At 55.5% G+C, this 21,948-nt stretch overlaps 1 long non-coding RNA gene across 1 annotated transcript in view; it reads left to right on the top strand.

Moving 5' to 3' along the window:
• Positions 1 to 11,588: 11,588 nt before the first annotated feature.
• The window catches only part of LOC107528393 (uncharacterized), a 103,667-nt gene continuing 93,307 nt past the window's right edge, over positions 11,589 to 21,948 (top strand). The window contains exon 1 of the long non-coding RNA XR_015715834.1: positions 11,589 to 11,865. This is a non-coding gene — a long non-coding RNA (uncharacterized LOC107528393). The remainder of the gene's footprint in view (positions 11,866 to 21,948) is intronic.

Raw genomic sequence — 21,948 nt, 5'->3', positions numbered from 1 at the left:
CCTGGCCCTCTCCCGTGTGTGCGCATCTCAGAGCCGACTGAGCTCGGTCACATTCCTGTTTAATTTGACTCCAGAATCCGCGGGAAGTGCCCAGTAACCTGTAACGGCACCTCCCAGTGATTTCTGGGAGGTCAGGAATAATGCGTAAACCGGGAGGCTGAGCCCTAGCGCAGAGAACGCCAGCGGTGTTGGTCAGGCTCTAGATCTCCAGTGGGTGGCCGATCCCAGGTAGCCCTGTTGCTGTTCACATGCAGGTGACATCCGCTCAGGAAGCAGCATGATGTCGCTCACAGGCGTGTGGGCTCCGCCTGGGTCTGAATCTTGGCCTGCCACTCATTTAGGCCTTAAACTCTGTGCCTTCGTTTCCTTCCTGGTCTATAAAATAGAGATGGACGGCAACCTCCAGGAGGAGGCGCTTAAAACTGCCCGCCACCTACTGCAACTAGTGATAGTTAAGGGAATGAATGAGTTGCATGTGTTACTCTGTATCCACCCGCTATCACACAGTCAGCTAGACCGAGCTGGAGGGATGCGGAGTTGTGCTCATGCAACGATTCAACTGGTTAGGCACCTGCCCTGAACCGGGCACCGGGCTAATGCGGCTCAGCAGAAATAAGCCGGTGAGTTATGTGGCCTGACGCCATTTATTGATTTACAAGGAAGGTGGTTTAATGCAGCCAGTGTTGTTATAGAGTCACGTGTTCACCGAGGTATCACGGAGGCCTCATGGAGGAGGAATTTCACCCAGCGGCCCCGAGCCCCTCTCCGGGTGCGGGACTGAGTGTGGTACCCCGGCTGGTCTGCAGTGATGATCGTGGATTCTGCCTCGGCCTTGAATGGGAGTGATTGTAGTTGGGAGGAGCCGGCCGTGGAGTTCAATAATTAATTTGCCACAATTAAACCAGAGACTTCTGTCTCCAGCAGCAGATAAGCTGGCGGAGTGCTAACAATGGGGAAGGGAGGGGCGGCTTTGACAGACCGGTGGTGAAGGGCAGGCGAGGCCGATAGAGCGTTGATAGTGGCCATCAGGGCTTTATTGTGGCAATAATGTTGTCATCAGACATCTGGGGGACCTAGGGAGACTGGCGTCAGCTGCTGGCAGAGTGGGGAAGCCCCAGCCAGGTTTCCTTCACAGTCTGCTGGGCCTCCAGGGAAGGCCTGTGTCCTTGAGGTGGCCGGCTGGCGATTAGCTCACCCAGTTCCTTCCTGTCTGGGCCAGATGGATGGGGAACAGCTGTAGTGTTGAGGTCTGACACCTCCTCGGAGAGGCACCTGAGGACTCTTAGCAGACGCAGTGGTCAGCCCAGAGGGAATGGCCCCCTCGGGAGAAGGGGTGGGAGCAGGCGGCACCAGGTTAGACTCCAGGAAGCACTTCCTCCTGAGGCAGCGGTGGGCGGGACAGCGGGCCTCTGCTGAGTGCTCATTACACGCCTGCAGCAGGCGCGTCCCAGGAAGTCACTGACTCCTGTGGCCACAGGTGGGTGCTCATATTGTCCCTTAGTAGAGATGACACTGGGTCCCACAGAAGCTAAACACTGTGCCCGAGGTCACGTAGCTCCACAGTAGAGAGACGGGAATGGAACTCGGCCTCTTCTCGGAGCGTCTCGGCCCCAGGTACCCTGTCTCCCCAAAGTGCCCATCAGTCAGAGGTGTTTTAGCACAGCCTTAGCTCTGAAATCTTCCTTGGTCCTCTTGTTCTGGCATTAATCAGCAGTGTGGCCACACACACATCACACACATGTACACACCACATGCACACACACGGCGTACATGCATGCACACACATGAACACACATACCACACGGCACATCTTCCATGTATCATACACATGATGCACATACCATACGCACACAGGACACATGCACGCACATACAACACATGCATGTGTGCACACAGATGCATGCCTATACATGCACACAGGTGTCACTCATGTACTTATATGTTACACCTACCAACACATGCTGCGTGCACACATCATGCACATGCTATATACCTGCACACACATATCACCTTCTCCCACCTCAACACATACCTTTGAGGCTCTGGCATGACTGCAACGGAATCATGACCCGGTGGCAGGCTCTCCCCGGGCAGCCAGTGGTCTTCCTGGAATCGACCTGGGGCTGTGCAGACCCACCAGCCTCGGCCGCCACGGCCACGCTGGGAAACAGGCCTCGCTCTGGCCTTGGAGTCGTGCACACTCACTGCACACTTGGCCGCAGTAACTGGGTCGTGCTCCGTCTTTGCAGGAGGTCCTCCTGGGAGCACTTTAAACGCCTGAAAGAGCTCATTAAACTTTGCCATGGTCTCAAGATGGTGACTGGGGACCATCGCTGCCCATTTTGACTTTATTAAATTGAGGCCTCGTGAGGCTGAGAACCTTGTGTAGTCATCTGGCTGGTGAACAACAGTCAGTAGGGAGAAAACAAAACCCCAAATGCAACCTCTGGAGTCTCCAACATGCCAGGGGCGTCAGAGAGTCTAAGACAAAAGGATAGGGTGCCCGCACCCCTCGGTACTGAAGTTACTCGGTCAGCGTGCTGAAGGATCAGGTCGTGGCTGAGGAGCCCGGGCTTGACTACCTACCGCCTCTTCTCCTTGGTGGCTGTCCTCTTGTCCCCAGAGTTAGTCAAAGGGAGATGGATGCATTATTGCCTGTGTGGTTCTAGGATTTTCCTCCCTCATTTACCCTGCAAGAATGGGGGGATTTATGGAACTGTCGTGGACTGGGGCCATCTGCAGAATGAGAGGTGGCCTGGGTCCTGAGGAGGGTATCTCAACCTCATCGTGGTGACATTTGGGGCTGGATCACTCTGTGCCCTGTACACTCTAGCGTGTTTAGCAGAATCCTGGCTTCTACCCACTAAATGTCAGCACCGCCCCCACCTCCAGCTGTGACAACCAAAAACACCTCCAGGTATTGCCCGTTGTTCCCTGGGGGCGGGGGAGAGGTCACCCTGGTTGAGAACCGCTGGCGTAGATAGTTTTAAATCTGGGGATATGACTGTCTTCATGCCCACAGTCGCCTGGCCTCTTAGTCCCTTGGCCCGCTCCATCCAGCCCCGCCCTTCCCATCTGCTCCGTGGGAGCCGTGGAGACTCCGGACCAAAGCATTTGCTCTGGAAGTCAGGGGGGCAACGCTCGTGTCCTGTGTCACAGTGGCCCCGCCACTACCAGACGCGGTGTGCCGGTCATTTCAGGAAGCCAGCCCTGCTGCAGAGGGCGGCCCGGAGCGGGAGACTCGCCTTCCCTCCAAGCCCTCCTCCCCGAGAGGCCTGCGAGTGGCCCGCGGAGACCGGAGTCCACTCTGTGGGCAAAGGGACAAGCAAGCCGCACAAGCGCCCCTCTGTCCTTTCTCCGGAGGGAGTTTTCCTTCCTCCGCCCCCCCTTATAGAAACCCTGGAGGCTCCCCCATCCGTCCACTTGCCCCACCTCCCCTCCCCCAGGCCCTGCCCCGCACACCTGACTTATTTATTTATTTGCCGCGCGGGGTTAGCCGGGGTCTGTTAGGTTTGCGGCGCTTCCTGCCGGGAGGCGGGTAATGAGTAACCATAGCGTGCTGCAGGCAGCTGGGCGCAGGCTCTGGGGAGCCGCATAAGGGAGCGTTTGTTCTGTCCCTTCTCAATAGTTCCTTGTGCAGGAGGCAGGGTGATGGGCGGGAGGGAGCGGGAGGGGGAGGGAGAGAGGAAGAAAGGGACACTCAATCACTGAACTTCTGACAGTCCCTACCCCCCCCCCCCATTATCACGGACTTAAGGCTTTCAGAGTCTTCCCACCGACTCCATGGACCTGGGGATGGGCTCATCCGACCCTCGTGGGGCACTTTTTCGGCGAGTTGTAGATGACATGGAGCCAGAGGGCTGACATGTCACATGCGGATGGTTTAGGGGCCCTGGATCCCTCTCCCTGTGTGGATTAACACAATGCTGCTTGTCCCCTAGTTCATTTAATGATCCAATAAATCTCCAGATCTCTCTTCCCGACCCCGAGTGCCTGGGGGTGCAGTAAAGCTGTTGGAAAGGGCTTTCAGAGAGCAGTTCAAGTAAATGATGGGATCCGTGGTATGGCCCACAGTCCACGTGGGGCTCGGGAGGGCCATGCTTGAGTTACGTCATTACGCACACAAGAAAGATGGATGGAGAAATATAGCACACATTTGGCCTTTGGAAAACCTCACAAGCGGCCGTCGAATCCATGTACTCGGTGAACAGGTTCCAAACACCTACAACAAGCCAGCTGCTCGGCCAGGCACTAGGGGCAACCACCGAAATAAACAGGCAGGATTTAAGTTTACAACATGGGGAGGAAAGCTGGGAAGGACCCGTGTGCCTGGATTATGGTTGTATATGGTCCAAGGGGGTCCCTGCCATAGAGGGGTACCAGCAAAATATGTAGGGAGAGCTGGGAGCAGGGGAAGATCAAACTCTTTGGGGAGCCTGAAGGGGGGTGGGGTTCCAGGGAGTAAAAGTGAAGGGCGGCCCCTCCTCCAAGCAACCTGGGTATGTGTCCTGACCAGGAATCAAACCCGTGACCTTGTCTCCTTATCTATGAAAACGGGAACATCAGTACTTGTCACCTCGCGGCCTTGACTTGAAGCTGGAACGATATCTTGTTTGTAAAATGATGTCGCAAAGCCCCTTAGAGTTTAAGATCCAAGGGGGAAGAAGCTGTGATGCCTAGATGCGGACACAGGCCCTTTGCATCTCCTTGGTTTTCAAAGTCACCTTGCAAAATAAGGAAGGCTTGGAAAAATTCTCCGCACGTCTGAGATGGAGGGAATAGGTTCAGAAAGGTTCAGTGACTTCTCCAAGATCACCCAGGACAGGCAGTGGGCCAGGCATTCAGACTTTAGCCTGGCACAGTCAACATGGCTGGGTATTCGTTAAGGGGGGCTTCTGTGCACATGACACAAACTCTGACCTAACCCCTGAGTTCAGACCGAGGATCTGCACTAGACATAGGATGGGCTCCAGGATTAGTTGGTTCAATGGGCCAATGACATCATCCGGGACCCAGGTTCTTTTATTTAAGCCCTCTCAGCCCCCACGTTGCCTTCATTCTGAGACTAATCACTGGCTGGGTTGCATGGCAGTTGAGTCAGCACACTTTCTTGTTTCCAGAGGAAAAAAGAGAAAAACCTGTCATCCAAGCATGTTTGACATTTTAAACGGGCTCAGAGCTCTTTCAAAAGGGGGCGTTTGGCCCAGCTGGTGTGGCTCAGCGGTTGAGCATCGACCTAGGATCCAGGAGATCGCAGTTCGATTCCCGGTCAGGACACATGCCCAGGTTTTGGGCTCCATCCCCGGGGGGTAGGGGGGTGGGCAGGAGGCAGCCGATCAATGACTCATCATTGATGTTTCTCTCTCTCTCTCCCCCTCTCCCTTCCTCTCTCTGAATCAATAAAGATCTATTTAAAAAGAAAAGGGGGGCAGCATTTGAGTGAAGATTGAAGGGGATGGTATTTGCATCTCTGTTGCGTTTTTTTACATATTCCTACTGGGCCTAGTTCAGCACCCTGTTAAATGAGCATTTAGGTGTAAAATAGTATTATTTAATGACAGTGTGACCCATTATTTCTGATTTCCAATTTGGGGCCATTAAAAGAAATAGGAACCCGTCAAGCGCCTGGCGTGCTTCAGAGGCCCTGAGGCCCACGTTGGACCAGGGCCTCCCAGACTTCAGAAGAGGGAAGAGGGTCGCCGGCCGTGCATTTGACAGGTGAGTTTCAGATGCCCGGCCAAGAGCCGCACACTGAGGCGAGATGCAGTGAGTTATTAACATGGAACCCAGGGCTCGTGGAGAAGTGCAGCTCAACAGAGGGACTCAGGTGGCCCAGAATGGAGGGCGGGTTGTGACTTTTGGTTCCTGGCTTGTGTTAGAAATGTCTAGCCCTGGCCGGTCTTGCTCAGTGGTTAGAGCGTCGGCCTACAGACTGAAGGGCCCCGGGTTCAATTCCGGCCAAGGGCACGTACCTCGGGGGCAGGCTCCAGCCCTGGTCGGGGTGCATGCAGGAGGCAACCCCTCGATGTGTCTCCCTCACATGGATGTTTCTCTCTCTTTCTCTCTCCCTTCCACTCTCTCTGAAAAGCAATGGAAAAAATATCCTCGGGTGTTGTTTAAAAAAATAAAAGAAATTTTTACATCTCACCATTTGCCATTAAATAGTATATTCCAACTGTCTGAAATGTCTTCAGCGACACTGGTTTTATTTCACTGCCACTATAGGGAACATTGAACTTACAGTGATTTCCAATTGCGCCTTTGTCCTCAGGGTTAGCTGGAGTGCGAGGAGGCGACGCGGCCCTGGCGGCGAGAGTGTCCACATCACGCAGGGCTGCCTCGCTTGTCCCTTCTCCCTGCAGCTCTCTGCCTCCCCTTAGCTCTCTGGCAATCGCCAGCCTACTTTCTGTCTGTGAATTGGCCTGTTCTTGCCATTCCATATAAATGAATCCGACAGTAAGTGGCCCTTTGGGGCTGGCTTTACAGGGCACAGTGTCTTCGAGGTTCCTGCCTGCTGTCGCATGGATCAGCGCTTCATTCCTTTTCATTGCTGGATAATATTGTGTCCCTTCGTCAATTAACTTGGTATATTACATTGGCTGATTTTCCTGTGCGAAATCCTCTTTGCGTTCCTGGGATAAATCCCACTCGGTCACGGTGCGTGGTCTTTCTCTTTGTTGCTGGATCTGTGTCGTTAGCATTTCGTTGAGGATTTTGGCATCTGTATTCATAAGGGATATTGGTCTGTAATTTTCCTCTGTTGTCTTGTTTTGGTAACAGGGGGATCCTGGGTATTACTGGGTGTCAGGGTCATACTGGCCTCACAGAATGAGTTGGGAAGTGACCCCTCCTCTTCTAGTTTTTGGAAGAGTTTGTGAAAAATTAGGGTTAATTCTTCAAATGTCTGGTAGCGTTCATCCCCAAAGCTATCTGGCCCCGTGGTTTTCTTTGTGTGCGGCTTTTATTATTTTTTTATTACTAATTCAATCTCTCTCCTCTTTTTAAGTCTAATTAGATATTGCACATCTCAGATAATGTTTGGAAATGGGTCAGTTTGTCAAATAAAATGAAGAGCTGTTCTGTCCAGTCCAAATGACTGCAGTGACAGTGTTGAACTTCCAGTGTCGTTTCGAGCGGTAAAGCCATGGAATGCGACCCCTCCCTGCCCGCCTGGGCCCGCTCCTTCCTTGCATGTGGGATTTCTCTAGTGGAGCCCATCCCTTCAGCTGGTCTGAGGCCGGCCTGCCGGGACGCAGGGGATGTCGAGGGAAAACCCACAGGTTGTACAGTCAGATTAACTGGACGAAGTTCAGGATTTACCTGCCACATGACCTCGGTCAAGTCCTTCAGCCCCTCTAAGCCAGTTTTCTCACCTGAAAGGGAGGTAGGGTGACAGTGGGCTCCACCTCACGGGGCCGGGGGACAGGCTTGGATGCACATGGGCCTGGCTGAGCCTCCTTTCTGCCCCTCTCCCCCGACCCCCCTCCTGCCCTCGCAACCCTTCAGTGAAGGAGAGGAGACGGCACTCTCAGTGTGGGGTGAGGTAAGTGCGGAGGCTGGTTTCAGACGGTCCCAATGTCCCGCAAACAAAGCCTCAGTGTTCAAGGGGAGCCACCTCCTTGCTGGGGGCGGAGGGAGGAGGGCTGGGGTGGGGCCCAGGCGTTTTCCCAGCCCGGGTCAATCCCATCTCCCACCCGGCTGACCTGCTCCCTGGAATGAAAGAAATGACTCAGGAGAGAAGGGAGGGCTGCACCTAGGTTTTTAAGAATATTTGCATTCTGAAGCTTCTTGCAAAACCTGGGAGGGCTTCCTGTTAACTCCCCGAGGAGCCCTGCGCAAATGCCAAGCTCAGGTCCCCCGCCATACACACCAGAAGAAGGAAGGAAAAGATGGGGTGTTTATTGGACGACTCCCTTCCTTCATTGCCTGAGGGCTGTCCTTGGGGGACTAAGCCCTTGGCACTACTGAGGTGCTCCCGTGAGGAGCTGAACAAGCCCCGGGTACAAAAGAGGGAACAAAAAGGAGCCAGAGCTGGCTGAGGGAGAAAGAGGCACTTTCTAGAATGGTCCATGGGCTGCGGGGGAACTCGGAGGCCAGGGAACACGGGGCGGGGCATCGACTGCGTGCAGGTGAAGATGCGTTTTAGACGGCTCGGGGTTGAGGCGAGGTGCAAACATCCAGCAGCGCGTGGGGTTGGGTGTGCAAGCGGACAGGGGTCACAGGAGGGAGGCGAGGGGACAGCTCAGAGTCAGAGGAGCCTGGGGTGTGTCCCACGTCTGGGGGGCAGGGATGGGGGCCCCATCGGTCAGCAGGGCAGGGGCCCAGCTGCACAAGAAAAAGGAGCTGTGGAGAGGTGAGATAAGGGAGCCCTCCAGAGGCCCAGGAGGCCGAGGGGGCTCGGTAAAGCCCGGAGGAGGAGTTGGAAGCAGGAAGAAAGCGGCAGGGCTCTGTGGCCACGGACTCCTTGCTCTCAGTTACCTGGCTGGCGAGACAGCAGGGATCTTACCCCCCAGCTTTCAGGGTCACTGTGAGCATTCACCGCTTGAGTGCTTGGCACAGAGCCCAACAATTAGCAAGTGCTCAGTGAAACCTTGTTCTCATTTATAATTGAGCCTGAGCATGTTGGGCAAGGAAGACTATAAGCTTGTGATATGAAGAGAGAGACCTGGGCTCTGCTGGGTGCTCACCTGTGACCAGGCACATTGGGAACGAGCCGGGAATCTAACGGCCTGGCTGACCCTCCCTGACCCCTCCCGGTGGCCCTGGAGCGCTCACGTCCATTACATGATAGCATTTCATTTATTTATTTTTTTGACTGAAATCTGTCTGGGTTCACCTCTTAGCTATTTTCGTCTCCGCACCAAGCATAGGAAACCCAGCAACCTGGGTTTTATCATGAGAGCCCGTAGACATCCCTTCTCACTTCTGGAACATGCCTTCCCTGCGTAGACCACTCTCTGATATTTCTAGACATCAGCACCAAGCTCATCTGCGTGTTTCCACCAGCAGATGGTCACGCATGTCCTGCGATCTGGGAGATTCGCTCCACGTGCGGCTTCCGGTCAGGCTTGGGCTTGGCTGCTTTGCCTCCGGGTCAGAGGATTTCTGCAGGCCGTCCTGGAGCCTCTCTTGCTCCCACGCTCCCTTTCCCTGGCTTCAGCTACTGCGGTCAACTGCGGTCTGAAAATACTAAGTGGAAAATTCCAGAAAGAACTCATCCGTTTTCAGTTGCTGGCCGTTCTAAGTGGTGTGATAAACCTCGCTCCATTCCACGACATCCCTCCTGCGATGTCAATCATCTCTTTGGTCCGGCGTCTCCAAGCTGTAGGTGCTCCCTGCCTGTTAGTCACTTAGTAGCCATCCGGGTGCGCAGATCGACTGTCGCGGTCTCACAGTGCTTGTGCTCAAGTCACCCTTGTTTCACCTAATAACGGCCCAATGCCACTCACATAACTTTTATTCCAGTGTGTTGTTGTAATTGTTCTATTTTATTATTAGCTGTTGCTGTTAATCTCTTACGGTGCCTAATTTATAAATTAAATTTTATCATAGGTACGTATGTGTAGGAAAAAACCCGGTGTATATAGGGTTCTGTACTATCCGCGGTTTCAGGCATCCACTGGGGGGTCTTGGATGTATTCCCAGGGATAAGGGGCGACTACTATATTTCCCTGCAACTTCTAGATCTGTGAAAATTCTCCAAAGCATGTTGCGAATAGGAAAAATGATGTTGCAGGATGAGACATTTGTTTAATGCAAACATTCTGCCCAAGAGGTGTTGATTTGATGATTTTAAAAGTAGGATTTTTTAAAAAGTAGGATTATGACTGGTTATACATATGCTCACTTGCAAAATTAATTAAAAAAAAGTGCATCAGGAGATGCAGACTCTGATGCTCGGGTGCAGCCTGAGATTCCGCATTTTGACACGAGCCCCCTGTGGTGCCCAGGCTGCAGCTCTCCAGTGGCTCTTTCTGCAGTGACCGGATGTCCCACGCCGGCACGGTCCGAACATCAGCCACTAGACCCCTGTCTCTACTGAGCACTGAAAATGTTGCCAGTGCAGCTGAAGGATTGAATTTTAAAGTTTATTTACTTTTCATTAAATTTAAAGAGCCGCATGTGGACTCCTGGCTATGGACAGTGCAATTCTCAAGAGTCAACTTTCGAGGGCGGGGACCGTGTCTTGTTTATCTGTGTATCTTCTTTGGGATTTGCCTGCTGTGGGAACAGCGACGACAACAATGGTAATAATTATAGTAACAATTCCCTATATTACACTGATTGCGCTTTAGGGAACCCTCTTCAGCAAGTCCCCCTTCCCTCTCTTCTGCCCTCACAGTTTCCTCCACAGCTCTCTGCCTTCCTTTGGTGGTGGTGGTGGTGGTGGTTTGGGTTGTGTGTCTTTTAGTTTGGCTGTTTCCATACCCACTCCAGACTCAGCTCAGACACCGGCCTCAGGACGCCTGCCTTGGCTGCTGGCCCCAGGCGGGTTAGGTGCCCGGGTCCCTACAGTCTCCATCCACTGCAGTGGGGGCTTGCCCCTCCCTCCTGCCCCTGGGCTGTGAGCGCCTGGAGGGAGGACTTCTGCCTCCTGCCCCGTGTGCCCAGGTGCGCAGGGGTTGAATGAGTGAGGCGGCTGCAGAAACGCAGGCCTGCACCGGGGCGGTGGCCGCTCCGGAATTTCAACCCAGGAGGGCCTCGGGTGGCGATTGGTTTGTGGCGCCTTGAAGCCAAGTTGAGTGTAAGGAAACCGCCGTCGTTCCCATTAGAGATGGGGCTATCGCGCCACCCCGCGCGGGCCAGCAATGCCTGTGTCCCTCTAACACGCGACGGGAGCGGACACTCCTGTGCTCTGTCCGCGTCGGAGGAGGGACCCGAGGCCTCCACGCGGCTCCGTGGCCAGCTAGTGGCCGGCGGGGGCTGCAGCCTCGCTGTGCTCCCCTGACGCCCGGACCAGGTTTGTCATCCTGGGAGGCATTTAGGGGCTTGGCGCCACCCGCCTTACGCAGCCCTAACGGAATTGCCAAACGAGGCTGGAGCCCCAGCCTTCTCTGCGAAGGGCGCCCGCGAGGGAGGGCAGCTGGAGCGCGCAGCCTGACCATCCCCGCGGCTGCTCCGCATTTCTTGCGCCCGGGGAACAGAACTACGTCTCCCAGGAAGCAGTTCGGCCCTCGCGCCGCGCCCCGCCCCGCCCCGCCCCGCGCCCCGGCCGCCGCGCCCCGCCCCCCGCCCGCGCCGCTATATAGGAGCCGAATGGCCAGGCCCGGCACCCGGCGCGGAGGCGGCGCGGCGCGCGGCGAGCCCGTGGAGCCGGCCGGACGCGGCTCCGCGCTCCTCCACCCCCGCCCGGGGTCCTCCACTGGCCCGCGGGCGCCCGTCCTGCGCTCCCTGGGCCCCGCGGACCTGCCAACCCGAGGCGGAGAGCGCATTTGCCTTCGGTTCTTTCCTGGGCTTGGCACAGGGGTTCCGGCGGGAATCTCGGCTGGCGCCGGCGATGCGCAGCCGGGGAAGGCGAGGAGCCGCGTCGGCGCTGGGGGCTCCCCCCGGCGGAGCGGGCGGGATACCCTCGCCGGGGTCCGCGGGGCGCCCGCCACCTACGCGAGCCGTGCGCCCGCCCCCGGGCTGGGGAACGCGGGCCTGGGGAACCCTAAGCAGTGAGCCCCCCGCGACCTCCACGGGTCCCGGGCGCAGAGGCCGGCTACCAGCTCTTTGACCTTGGATGGAAAGTGGCTAATGGGCTGGGGTGCCCCGGACCCCTACCGTGGATTACTTGGTGCGCATCAGCCGGGCTTAAGACTCTTGACCTGGTCTCCATCCGTGGATTGATTCATCCCACCCAGCAGTCGGGTCGCTTGCCTGGAGGTAAGTTTTCCTGCGATTCGGGGAAGAGATTTGAAGGTCTCGAGGTTCTGGGTTGAAATTTTTTTCTTCTTGTCATTGACGTTTCGGAGGACATTTTAGCCGCCCCTCTGTCTGCAGACAGAGCCGATGGCCCGGGTCGCGGTGGTCAGCGCCACCCCGGTGTTCTCGGTCATCGCCCCGCAGCATCCAGCGCCGCCCAGCCGCTGGCTGCCCCGCGGGACCGAGCGCAGCCCGGGCACAGGCTCCGCGTCCTGGGCGCACCGCGCGGCCCTGGCGCTGCCCTTCCCGCCCCGTTAGTTTGGGGAGCCGAGCGCCTCGGCGAGCTCCTGGCGCCTGGCCACCGGCGACTCGGGGTGCGGCTGGGGCGCAGCGCCCGGGGGAGGCCGCGGGGCTGAGCCCCTCTCGCCCATGGGCAGGGAAGGCGGGTGCGTTTCGTGGGGTCGCTGGTCGGCTTTCCTGCAGGGAGCGGGTGGCCCGTCAGGCAGAAGCCGCTGTGATGTGGGCAGGTCTCTGGATGGCTGGAAGGTGGCAGGAATTCGGTCCACCGCGTCCCCCGCCCGTCCCCGGTCCCCCGCCCAACTTGTTCTTGGGAGAGGTTGCCTGGCCAGCGTGGGGAGGGGGCTTAGTCTTGATCCTGAACTGAAAGCAAACCGCCCCTGTGTCCGTGGTCCCTGCTGTCCGCCTCCTTTTGTGTCAGCGCTGTTTGGGCAGCGCCGTGGCTGTCATTGGGTCGGCTGGGAATAGGTGTTCCTGGAATGAATGGCTGAGCCCCCCCCCCGCTGCCCCACCCTGGGCAGATAAACTGGGTCCTGCTTTGCCAGCTCCCTCTTTGGCACTTGTCCTCAGCTGCTGAAGATGGATGGTTTTCCTGGAGACACTTTCCCACATGTGGGGTTCCCTCCCCTTCTCCCACCCCTACTGGCAGCCTATCTGTGATGATCCATTTCCCGCCCAAAAGTTTCTCCTGCACAGAAAACATCCGGCAGCTCTCATTGGTCTCCTCCTAGGTGCCCAGGGTGCTGTGGCCTCCAGTGAGCACCTGCGTGGGGGAGAAGGGAGGGCCGGGCGCCCCAGGAAGAGGAGAAGGGTGCTGGGTGCCGGTACTGCCCCCCTCAGGAGCCGTGCCTCTGGCCACACCAGGTCCCAGGAACTGCCCAGTTGGGGCAGCAGCCTTCCTTGTGGTCGTCCCCAGCCTCTTCCCGGCCAGACCCTGGGAGTGAACCATAGAAACTGACCCTCTGATGACCGGCTGCTCCACCTGTGCACCCTGTCTGATTTTAATCTCTTTTATAGAAAACTAGGAAGAAGTGCCAAAAGCAGGGAAAAAAACCACCCAATTCCCACAGTAATGCTGGCAATTGGACATATTTCCTCCCTGCTGAAACCCTGCAATCTATAAAATGCTGCCTCCTGCTTCCCCCTGCCCCCCTCGATTTTGTTTGGACGGTTCCCCATGTCATGACTGCAGTCCTCCCCAAGTATTCATAATTTGCTTGACAATTCCCCATTGTTGGACACTTAGGTGTTTACAAGTTTTTACCCTTAGAAATAATGCATTGGTGAGCATCTTTTGTACATAAGGATTTGTCCACCATTGGGATCATTTCCTTTGGAAAATTCCTAGAAATCACTGTCTTTGCTCTAAGTTGGAGTCATGTCTAAAGTCCGAGGAAGGCCACTCTAGGTGGACAGTTCTGAGGTGGCCTTTCTGGACCCGGGACCACTTGTCCATCAGATAAGCCTCGTCTGGGAATGAGAGTACTGGGGCTTTTTGGTTTTGTGTTTCCTGCAACAAAGAGTTGGTCAGTGTTGGTATGAGATTGGTAAAATTTGCCAATTTTGTTAGCAATATGATAGGTTAAAATTTTCTAGGCAGCTGGATTAAAAATGCTATCACTTTTTTAAAAAATTAACTTTGATTTTGATATAAATCTAGACTTACAGGGAAGTTGCACTAGCAGGGCATGGATCTCCCCTACACCCTTCACCCAGCTGCCTGAAATGCTAACATTTTACCTATTCACAGCCTGCTGCCCAAACCCAGGGGATTAACGCTGATTGCTAACCAATCTCCAGGCCTTGCTCAGTTTTCTCCGCTTGTCCCACTGACGTTTGCTTGTGATTCAGGATCCTGAATTGCAGAAAAAGCTGTCTTGTGAAAAAGGGAGGGAGTTGAGAGGGGCTCAGCAGACCACACCTTTTTAAAAAAAACCTCTTTATTGAATAAAGCCTGACTGACACCAAAAGCTGGCCATGTTTAAGGTCTACAACTTGATGAGTTTGGTGGTAAGCACACACCGGGAAACCCTGCCCTCTATGTCATCAACATATCCATCGCCTCCAAAAGTTCCTCCCGCCCACTTTATTATTATTTTCATGTGTGTGATAAGAACACTTAATAAGAGATCTACCCTCTTAGCAAATGTTTAAGTGCACAATACAGTATTGTTAACTCCAGGCGCTGAGCTGTGCAGGAGAGTCTGGGATTTATTCTGGAGGTTTACAATTGAAAGTCTGCTCATGTTCCTCCCCAGGTAAGCTCGGCCCTCTTCCCTAGGTGTGGCCAGCAGGGCGGAGGAGACCCCCCAGGGCCCCGAGGGGAGAGGAGTGGAGCCCTGACCATGAGTGGGGGAAGCGTCTCCGTGTGTACCCCCTCCCTTCTCCCCACACGTCCACTGGGAATGAGTCGTTTAGTAAAAATCGGGTTATAACCTGCCCTGTCCCGACATGCCTCCGAGGGGTAGGTGGATGGGTGACATCTGGTGTGCGTGAGAGCAGCGAGGCGCCGAGCCCCGAGCCCGCCGCGGACGGGCCCTGCGTGCTGTGCCTGTGCGGGTGACTCACGCTGAGCAGCAGGTGTGTCTCGGGCTCAGTGTGCAAACCCAGCCAAGAGCATTTCCTGGTGACTCGGGCCGGTTTAAAGGAACACGGGTTTCTGCTCTCACCTTGGAATGGATTTAGGGTACTGTCAAGCGATCTCGAGCCAGGAAGGGGTCCCCATTCTTTTTGAGGGACTCATCTCACCAGAGTGGGGTGAGGAGAGCCAGCCTGAGGGGTTTGGGAAGCAGCTGATGGGGGTGGCGTCTGGCCTGGCCCAGTGTCTTTGCAGGAGAGGCTTGTGAGAAATCGGGGGGACCCAGGAAAGAGGCTCTTGTCCTGTCCCCCCCGCACCAGAGACAACATCAGTCCCCGCCTTCCTCCACATACACCTGTGAGCTCCAGCATCCCGGTCCGCGCCAGCTTGGAGTGGTCGCGATGTTTGTCGGGCATGGGGAGGCCTTGAGGTTACTCGGATCTCAGCAGAACAGACTTCTGTTGTCCAGATGGAGTTTCTCGGTCACCGTGAGGGTCTGCTGGCCTAGGCTTGACTTTTCCTTTCCTCTTTGAAACGCTCCAGTCTTCCGATCATGGCTCGTAAACTGAAAGGTGGCCCCCGCTCCCTCTGCCCCCTCTCCCCTCCCGCTCCCGCCTGGCGCAGGCGGTTTCTGTACCCAGCCCGCTCCAGTGAGGATCATAACAGGAAGTCTCGGGGGGAGAGGGGCTGGGGATGTTGTGACTGAGAGGTGCTGGAGCAGCCTTCCGTCTGCACCTGCCTTGTCCCTCTGGGGCCCTGCCTCTCAGGAGTTGCCGCTCTCCCCAGATCCACGGGGGCCCAGTTCAGACTGTGCAGGGAGCGCTCAGAGATCTGCATTTTAAACAAGATGCCCAGGCCACTCCAATACAGGTGGACACTTTAAGACACGGGGAATTAACCGGCTTCTGGGCCACCTAAAGCCCACATCGAACCTTTTCCTGCTGAAGCTTGCCCAGCCACAAAGCTTCTCTTTTCTCCTCCTGCAGGAAGCCTTCCCATCTTACCTCCACCTGGCCTGGGTCCCCACACGCACGTATTTGGTGTATTGGTAAAGGTTTTGACGTAGAAGCCTTGAAATCAGGTGCCCTTTGTACTCGGTTAAGACAGGAATGGCTGCATTGGGGCAAAAGATAAAATACCTGAGGAATAAATGATATCTGCAATCTCTCCCCTTGGAGGTGGGGCGGGGGTTGTGAGTTCCCCGGGAGCTTGGAAAATGCCCTCTCATAGATAGCTTCCTGATACATGTGTCCCTGTGCCCATGGAGGCCGTCGCTACTTCTGGCCTACGTCGTCCTAGGCGATGTCCACTGTCACCACGGGGCTGGCGCGGGTCCTCCCCACCAGTTAGCTCCCTCTCCTGCACATGCCCGATGCACCCAGCTCGCTGTACACGAGGGTGTGACGGGTCCTGGGTGCATCCCCTCCCTCTGAACTGTGCCGTTGGCCAAAGACGCTCTGTCCAACATCGCTCGGGTTCCCTTGCGCTGCAGACTAGGTTTGTGCTCAGGAAAATGTCGGCACCAAACCAATGCCGGTTGATCACAGGACCCGCGAAAGGCCCGAGGAAGCGTGCAGCCCAGAGGAATGCTGACGCGGCCAGTTTCTGGCAAAGGATCCCTTCCCTGCTGTGAATCATCACCTCCTCCCGAATGTGGTCTGTCGCTGCAGGTTTTCACACAGACGTCTTGAAACAGGGGCCTTTGTCGTTGGTTAAGACGGACGCTACCTCTGGGCTAACGATAAAGGGACAGCAGGTCACCAGAAAGAGATCAGACCTTCAGTCTCTCCCCTGGGGTCTGGGAGGCTCCCGGTGGTTTGGAAAGGCCCCTTATAGGGTCTGATTTTAATGGTTTTCAGACCCACTTCCTTTGCCTGACACGTGGGCCCTCCACCTCAGTTTTCTGTCGCGATTCCCTTCCCTTCCCTCTCTTTTCCTTGGACTGAGAAGCCCGCGTGGGGCAGGACTGCAAAGGGCATCCCTGCCTGCCCAGCAGCCGCATCAGGTGACCCCTCAGGTCTCAGCCATGCTTTTGGGCCATCGATGGCATATCCCTCTCTCTCATTATAGACACCTTTCCGATCATTTGCCTTAGGCTCCCTCTCTCGCTGATTCTGCAAATATCGAGCGCCTGCTGGACGCTCCTTCAGACGGCGGTGACACCGCTTCAGTTCTTCGGCACGTGGGCTCTCGTGGGCTCTGGGCCAGTGGGACGCCGGCTCGACGTAGCAGCTTTGCGGGGCGGGCTCCGCGGGGCTTCGGGCAGGAAGGGAAGGTGTCCGAGATGCCGGCCTTTGGGGACACTTTCCTCAGTCTGTGAGTGCAGCCCTCAGGAGCTCTGAGCGACAGTGATCATTTCTGCATTTGGGCTTCCTTCCCTTAATTTTTATTTTTTAAATTGTAACCGTTTTTGTTTTTTTTAAATTTTTTTTATTGTGGTAAAGCGTACATAACACGAAGTTTACCATCTTAACCGTTGTTAAATGTGCAGCCAGTGGCAGGATGTCCCCTCACAGGGTCGTGTGACCGTCAGTCACCACCCTCTCCCGGCAGAAACCTTTCACCATCCCACAGGGAACCCTGTCCCCTGCTCTCCTCCCCCGGCCCCTGGCCGCCTCCGTCGCGTTCCCTTTGTCTGTGACTTTGTCTACTGCAGGTAGTTCACCGAAGTGGAATGTACGGTATTTCTTCTTTGTATCTGACTTACATTTTCGAGTGTAATGTCCCCAAGGGTTGCCCGCGTTGCAGGGCGTGGCGGAATTTGCCCCCGTTTAAGGCTGAGTAATATTCCATTGTGCGGACGGAACACGTTCTGTTTATCTGTTTTCCACGGAGGGACACTTCTGCCTGTTGTGACGAACGCTGCTTGGACGTGGCTTTGTGGGTACCTGCCCGAGCCCCTGCTTTTGCTCCTCCTGTGTGCACACCCAGACGTGCGATTGCTGGGCCCCGTGGTCATCTGCGTGTAACTTTTTGAGGCGCGGCCGCACTGTTTCCCACGGTGGCTGCACCGTCCTGCGTCCCCGCCGGCAGCGCACAAGGGTTCCAGCTTCTCCGCGTCCCCGCCGACGCTTTTTTATTTTATTGATAATAGCCGTCCCCGCAGGTGTGCAGTGGCCCCTGACTGATTTTAAAGGCAGATCAACCAGGACGGTTAGGTTTTTAGGGGGGCACATTCCAGGAGCCTGTGGCATCTCCTTTTATCTCAAAGAGGAATCTTCACTCAGGGCTGAGTGCCCGGGGACATCGGGAGCAGCCGAGGGTACGTGGGGGAACCCAGGTCCCAAGCCGCTGCATCCACACTTCCTAAACGAAAGGGTTTGGTGTTCTAGCGTGTTCTGTAGGTCCCGAGTATTTGCACTGGAGTTTTTCAAGAGCTTCTGTGCCCACACCCATCTCTCGCCCTCACCCTGGAGGAATAGTCGGGTGTCACCCCCTTTCTCTGGAAGAGGACATTAAGGCACAGGTGAGTGAGGCGAGGCAGGTAGATACTGACCCCCTACCTCCCAGCGGAGTCCACCCTGAAAAGTGACTGTTTTGGAAGTGATGGCATAGGGAGGGCTGGGGAAATGGAGATGGGAGTCACGATTTGGGAGAACTCTAGGGGGCGTCCTCTCTGCCCACTTGTCCTGCGTGGTCACATTTCACACACGAAGTTTGCTGAGTGTGGGGCTGTTTTGAAAAAAATTGAAAAATTATTTTCCTGTGGAACTGTTTTCCGCACAGCCGAGTGGCGTAAGAAATGCCGTTTGGGCTCAGTGGTGAGAGGTCCTACCTGTGGCTCCGCCGGAGAGCCCCGGGCGTGACTGGGCTGAGCCGGTCTCCTCCTTTCTCGGGTTTTCTTCCCTAAGCTGTGCGTGAGCCCCGACAGCTCGGTGTCTTCCTGTTTGTCACTGGACCACCCAAGTGTGTGTCTGGTCTCGAGGTAGGGGTTAGGCGTTGGCAGTAAGTGGTTTCATCAGCCCCGGGGGACCAGGTGTGTCCGCCCCCCAGCTCTGCACCTCTTCGCCTCTCAGGGCCTCTGCTCCCTTCCCCACGTGGCTGGAGGAAAGTGACCTCGTGCCCTGGAGCTACCACGAAGGAGGCTCTTTTTCATTTTTGTTTTATTTCATCACGATATTTCTTTTTATTTTTATAATGAAGCAGCAATAAATGGACCTGTGGCCGGGGCGACAGCATGGATGTCCCAAGCCCAGTGGCCTTCTTCTCTCTGGGCGGGGCGGGGAGGAGAGGGCGTGACCTTCCCCATGACCTCTGCCCGCGACCTCACACCAGACTTGTCTAGTGGCCCCAGGGGCACGCTGACGGCCGTTGCTCTGAATCGAAGGGAGCCCGTGGCCACTGGCAGGCCGGCTGGGAAATTCAGATGTTTGGGGTTTTAATTAAGCTTCTTAGGTGGAAACCAGGCATGTGGTTAACCAGGGAGCTGAGATGGGCCTGGTCTCTCGGTCCGCGCTGGCCGCTGGCCTTTCCCTCCTTTCCTGGAACTGCCCTGTTGCTCCGTTTCCCTCCCTCCGCCTCCCGCATTGGATTCGACCCTGGCTCGTCCCTGCTTCTCCAAACCCTTTCTCTCTGCCCTTGTCATCCTGGGCATGTGTCTGTAGGGCACCCCGTTGGGGACGATGGCTTTCTGTGTGGCGGCATTTGATGTCTCCTGTCCCTTACACTATACCCAGTCCTATTCCTTCTAAATCCGTGTCAGGGTTCAAGACATACGACATGCCAAGCAGCGCTGGCTGCTTTTGCCGGCTTGGGCAGGCGGTTCCAGCATCTTCATTTTCCTCGGTCCCTGCAGGGCCTGGGATGGGCGGGCATTATTATTCCTGACGTCTGAAGCTCAGAGATTCTAAGGAATATTCTTGAAGCCCCAGAGCTCTGAAGGAGGGAGCCATGGTTTAAACTCAGGTTGGCTCATGCTCTTACCAGTGTCTGTGTGTCTTTGTACCAGTTGCTGAGCCTCTCTGGGCTCAGTTCCTCATCCATGAAAGACAGGCTTTTTCAGGTTGATCTCCAGGCCATTGAGCTCACCGTGGGGACCCTGGTTTGCTGCTTTGCCCGCATGTTACTTAGACAGGTCAGCTTTGTTTGAGGAGCGGTGAGTCATGCTGGTGGGCTGTTCGAGCTCTTCAAGGAAGCCATGTGGCCTGGCAGGTGTCACCAGCTGCCCTTGATGGTCATTGTGAGGGAAAAGCTCGCTGTCATGGCGAGAGGTTATTCCTACGCCGAAGTTGGAGTTTGAACGGCCTTCTTAGGGGGGTTGGTGGGGTGGGAGGAGAGGGGTGATTATCTCATAGTAAAGACGGATGTCCTAGGAAGCATGCTAGTTATGCATTTGGTATTGCCCCATTTAACAGATGAGAAAGCTGAGGCTCCCAGGGCTTAAGTTACTTGTCCAAGGTCGCCCTGCTGGTCAGCAGCAGAGCCAGAACTTGACCTGCCTCCTGGTTGACTCATGACTGTGTCCGTCTGGTTTCTAACTGCAAGCTTGGATCCCTACTTCTTGGAAAGTACTAGAAGTCCCAAATTTAATTAGGTCTCTATAGCTGTGATTCACCTGTCACTTCTTCCTCCCCAGTTTAAAACAGTTTCCTCCTCCCTCTTGTGATGGAGGCGAGACCTGCATCCTTTGAGGAGTGGAGGTGGGTAGAGACTGACCTCTCTGTCCTTCACAGATGACACAGTGAGGTCAGTGTTACCATAACTAACACCAAAATTAATGGAAAGGTTCCTCCACTCGCGTTTTCCCTGAGGAGGTGCTCTCCTTAACTGCTTCCCAGGTCCCAGGCTGTCCCCTCATGCCTACCTCTCCCCTCGTTCCACCCCCACACTCCTCTCTGCAGATGTGGAAGCTGGTTTGGGCCACCGCCAGTCATGGCCCACCCTCTCCCCCAGGCAGGTGCGGGGTCAGTCCAGATACGGGTTCGCTTGTCTTTAAGGTCAGAACGTTCTCCCTCAGTGTTGTCCTGCCCCTCCTCGCTCAGGACATGCACGTGTCCCAAACAGGCACCAGCATCGTTGGTCACCTCCTGTTGACACCCCGTGACAGAGGCTGAGGGAGGAGCGCACTGAGTGACTTTCATCCACATTTCCCATCTCCTGTGATCACTGGCATTTAGAGGGGTGATTGTGGGAGGTCCTAGCATCCTCACTAAAGCAGGCTTGTAAGGTTGGGGTACATGTGCCAGCGGGTCAGGGACATGGACGGGGTCGTTATCGAGGCATTTGATGTCGTGTTGGGATGAGGGGTCTGACTCTCAGGTACCAGGACTGTGTGCTTTTTGCTCCTTGAGCTCCAAGCGTAGGTGATCTTTCCGAGCAGACCTGTCGCCCAGCTTCCCCTCTGATGTTATACTTGGAGGCTGGAGACAGCTGTCGGATGCCTCACAGCATCACCCCCGAATGGGAGAAGGGCCCGGCGAGAAACCCTCGAGCCACCTGAGCTGCACGCCCGTCAGCCACCACGCACTCCGTCCTTGGCACAAAGGACCTTTAAATGACATGATTTTTTTTTTTTTTTTTTTGTCAATGCCTATTTCCAAACCGATGACTGTTCTGGTCGAGGCACCGCTGATAACGCGAAGCCCTGGAATCGCAAACGTCAAGAATCATTTCTTTCGGTATTGGCGTGCCCTCAGTTCATCAACTGTTACCGATGTTGTACCATAAACTTTATCTTTCATGTATCTCCATAGAAAAAAAGTCTAGTGGCACTTTAAGATAAATTTTCTTTGTCAAAGCTTGGTCTGGCTTCACCCGTTATTTCAAATCAGTTAAACCTGAAAAGGAGTAAAAATTAAGTGAGTTATCAGCTCTCAATGTGTTTTGGGCCACCCTACATGTATTTGGTGACTCGGCGGGTTGAGGTTGACTCGGCAGGTTGATGGCGACTCGGCAGGTTGATGGCGACTCGGCAGGTTGATGGCGACTCAGCAGGTTGAAGGCGACTCGGCAGGTTGAAGCCCGAGCTGCTGTCTGTTTCGATGCTGCGTGGCTGTGGGTGCTGGGTCCTTGGACCCCGGCTGGATTATCCCAGCACAGCCCATGGGGAAAACAACTCTGCGTCTGGAGGCTTTGGGCAAGTTTACCCCACATCACGGGGCCTCACTTTCCTCCTGCGCACCTTGGACGTGTACTCGATGGCCCCTTGGTCCATTTCAGCGTAGGGGACGTCTCCCTGTGTGTCTCCACTGTCTGTGGATGACCACGAGCAAGGCGGGCAGGAAGAAACC

This window comes from Miniopterus natalensis, chromosome 17, assembly GCF_054644295.1.
Source record: "Miniopterus natalensis isolate mMinNat1 chromosome 17, mMinNat1.hap1, whole genome shotgun sequence".
Classification (NCBI taxonomy): Eukaryota; Metazoa; Chordata; class Mammalia; order Chiroptera; family Miniopteridae; genus Miniopterus; species Miniopterus natalensis.
Note: the sequence above shows the minus strand (reverse complement) of the source record. Positions and strands in the feature narration are given on the sequence as shown.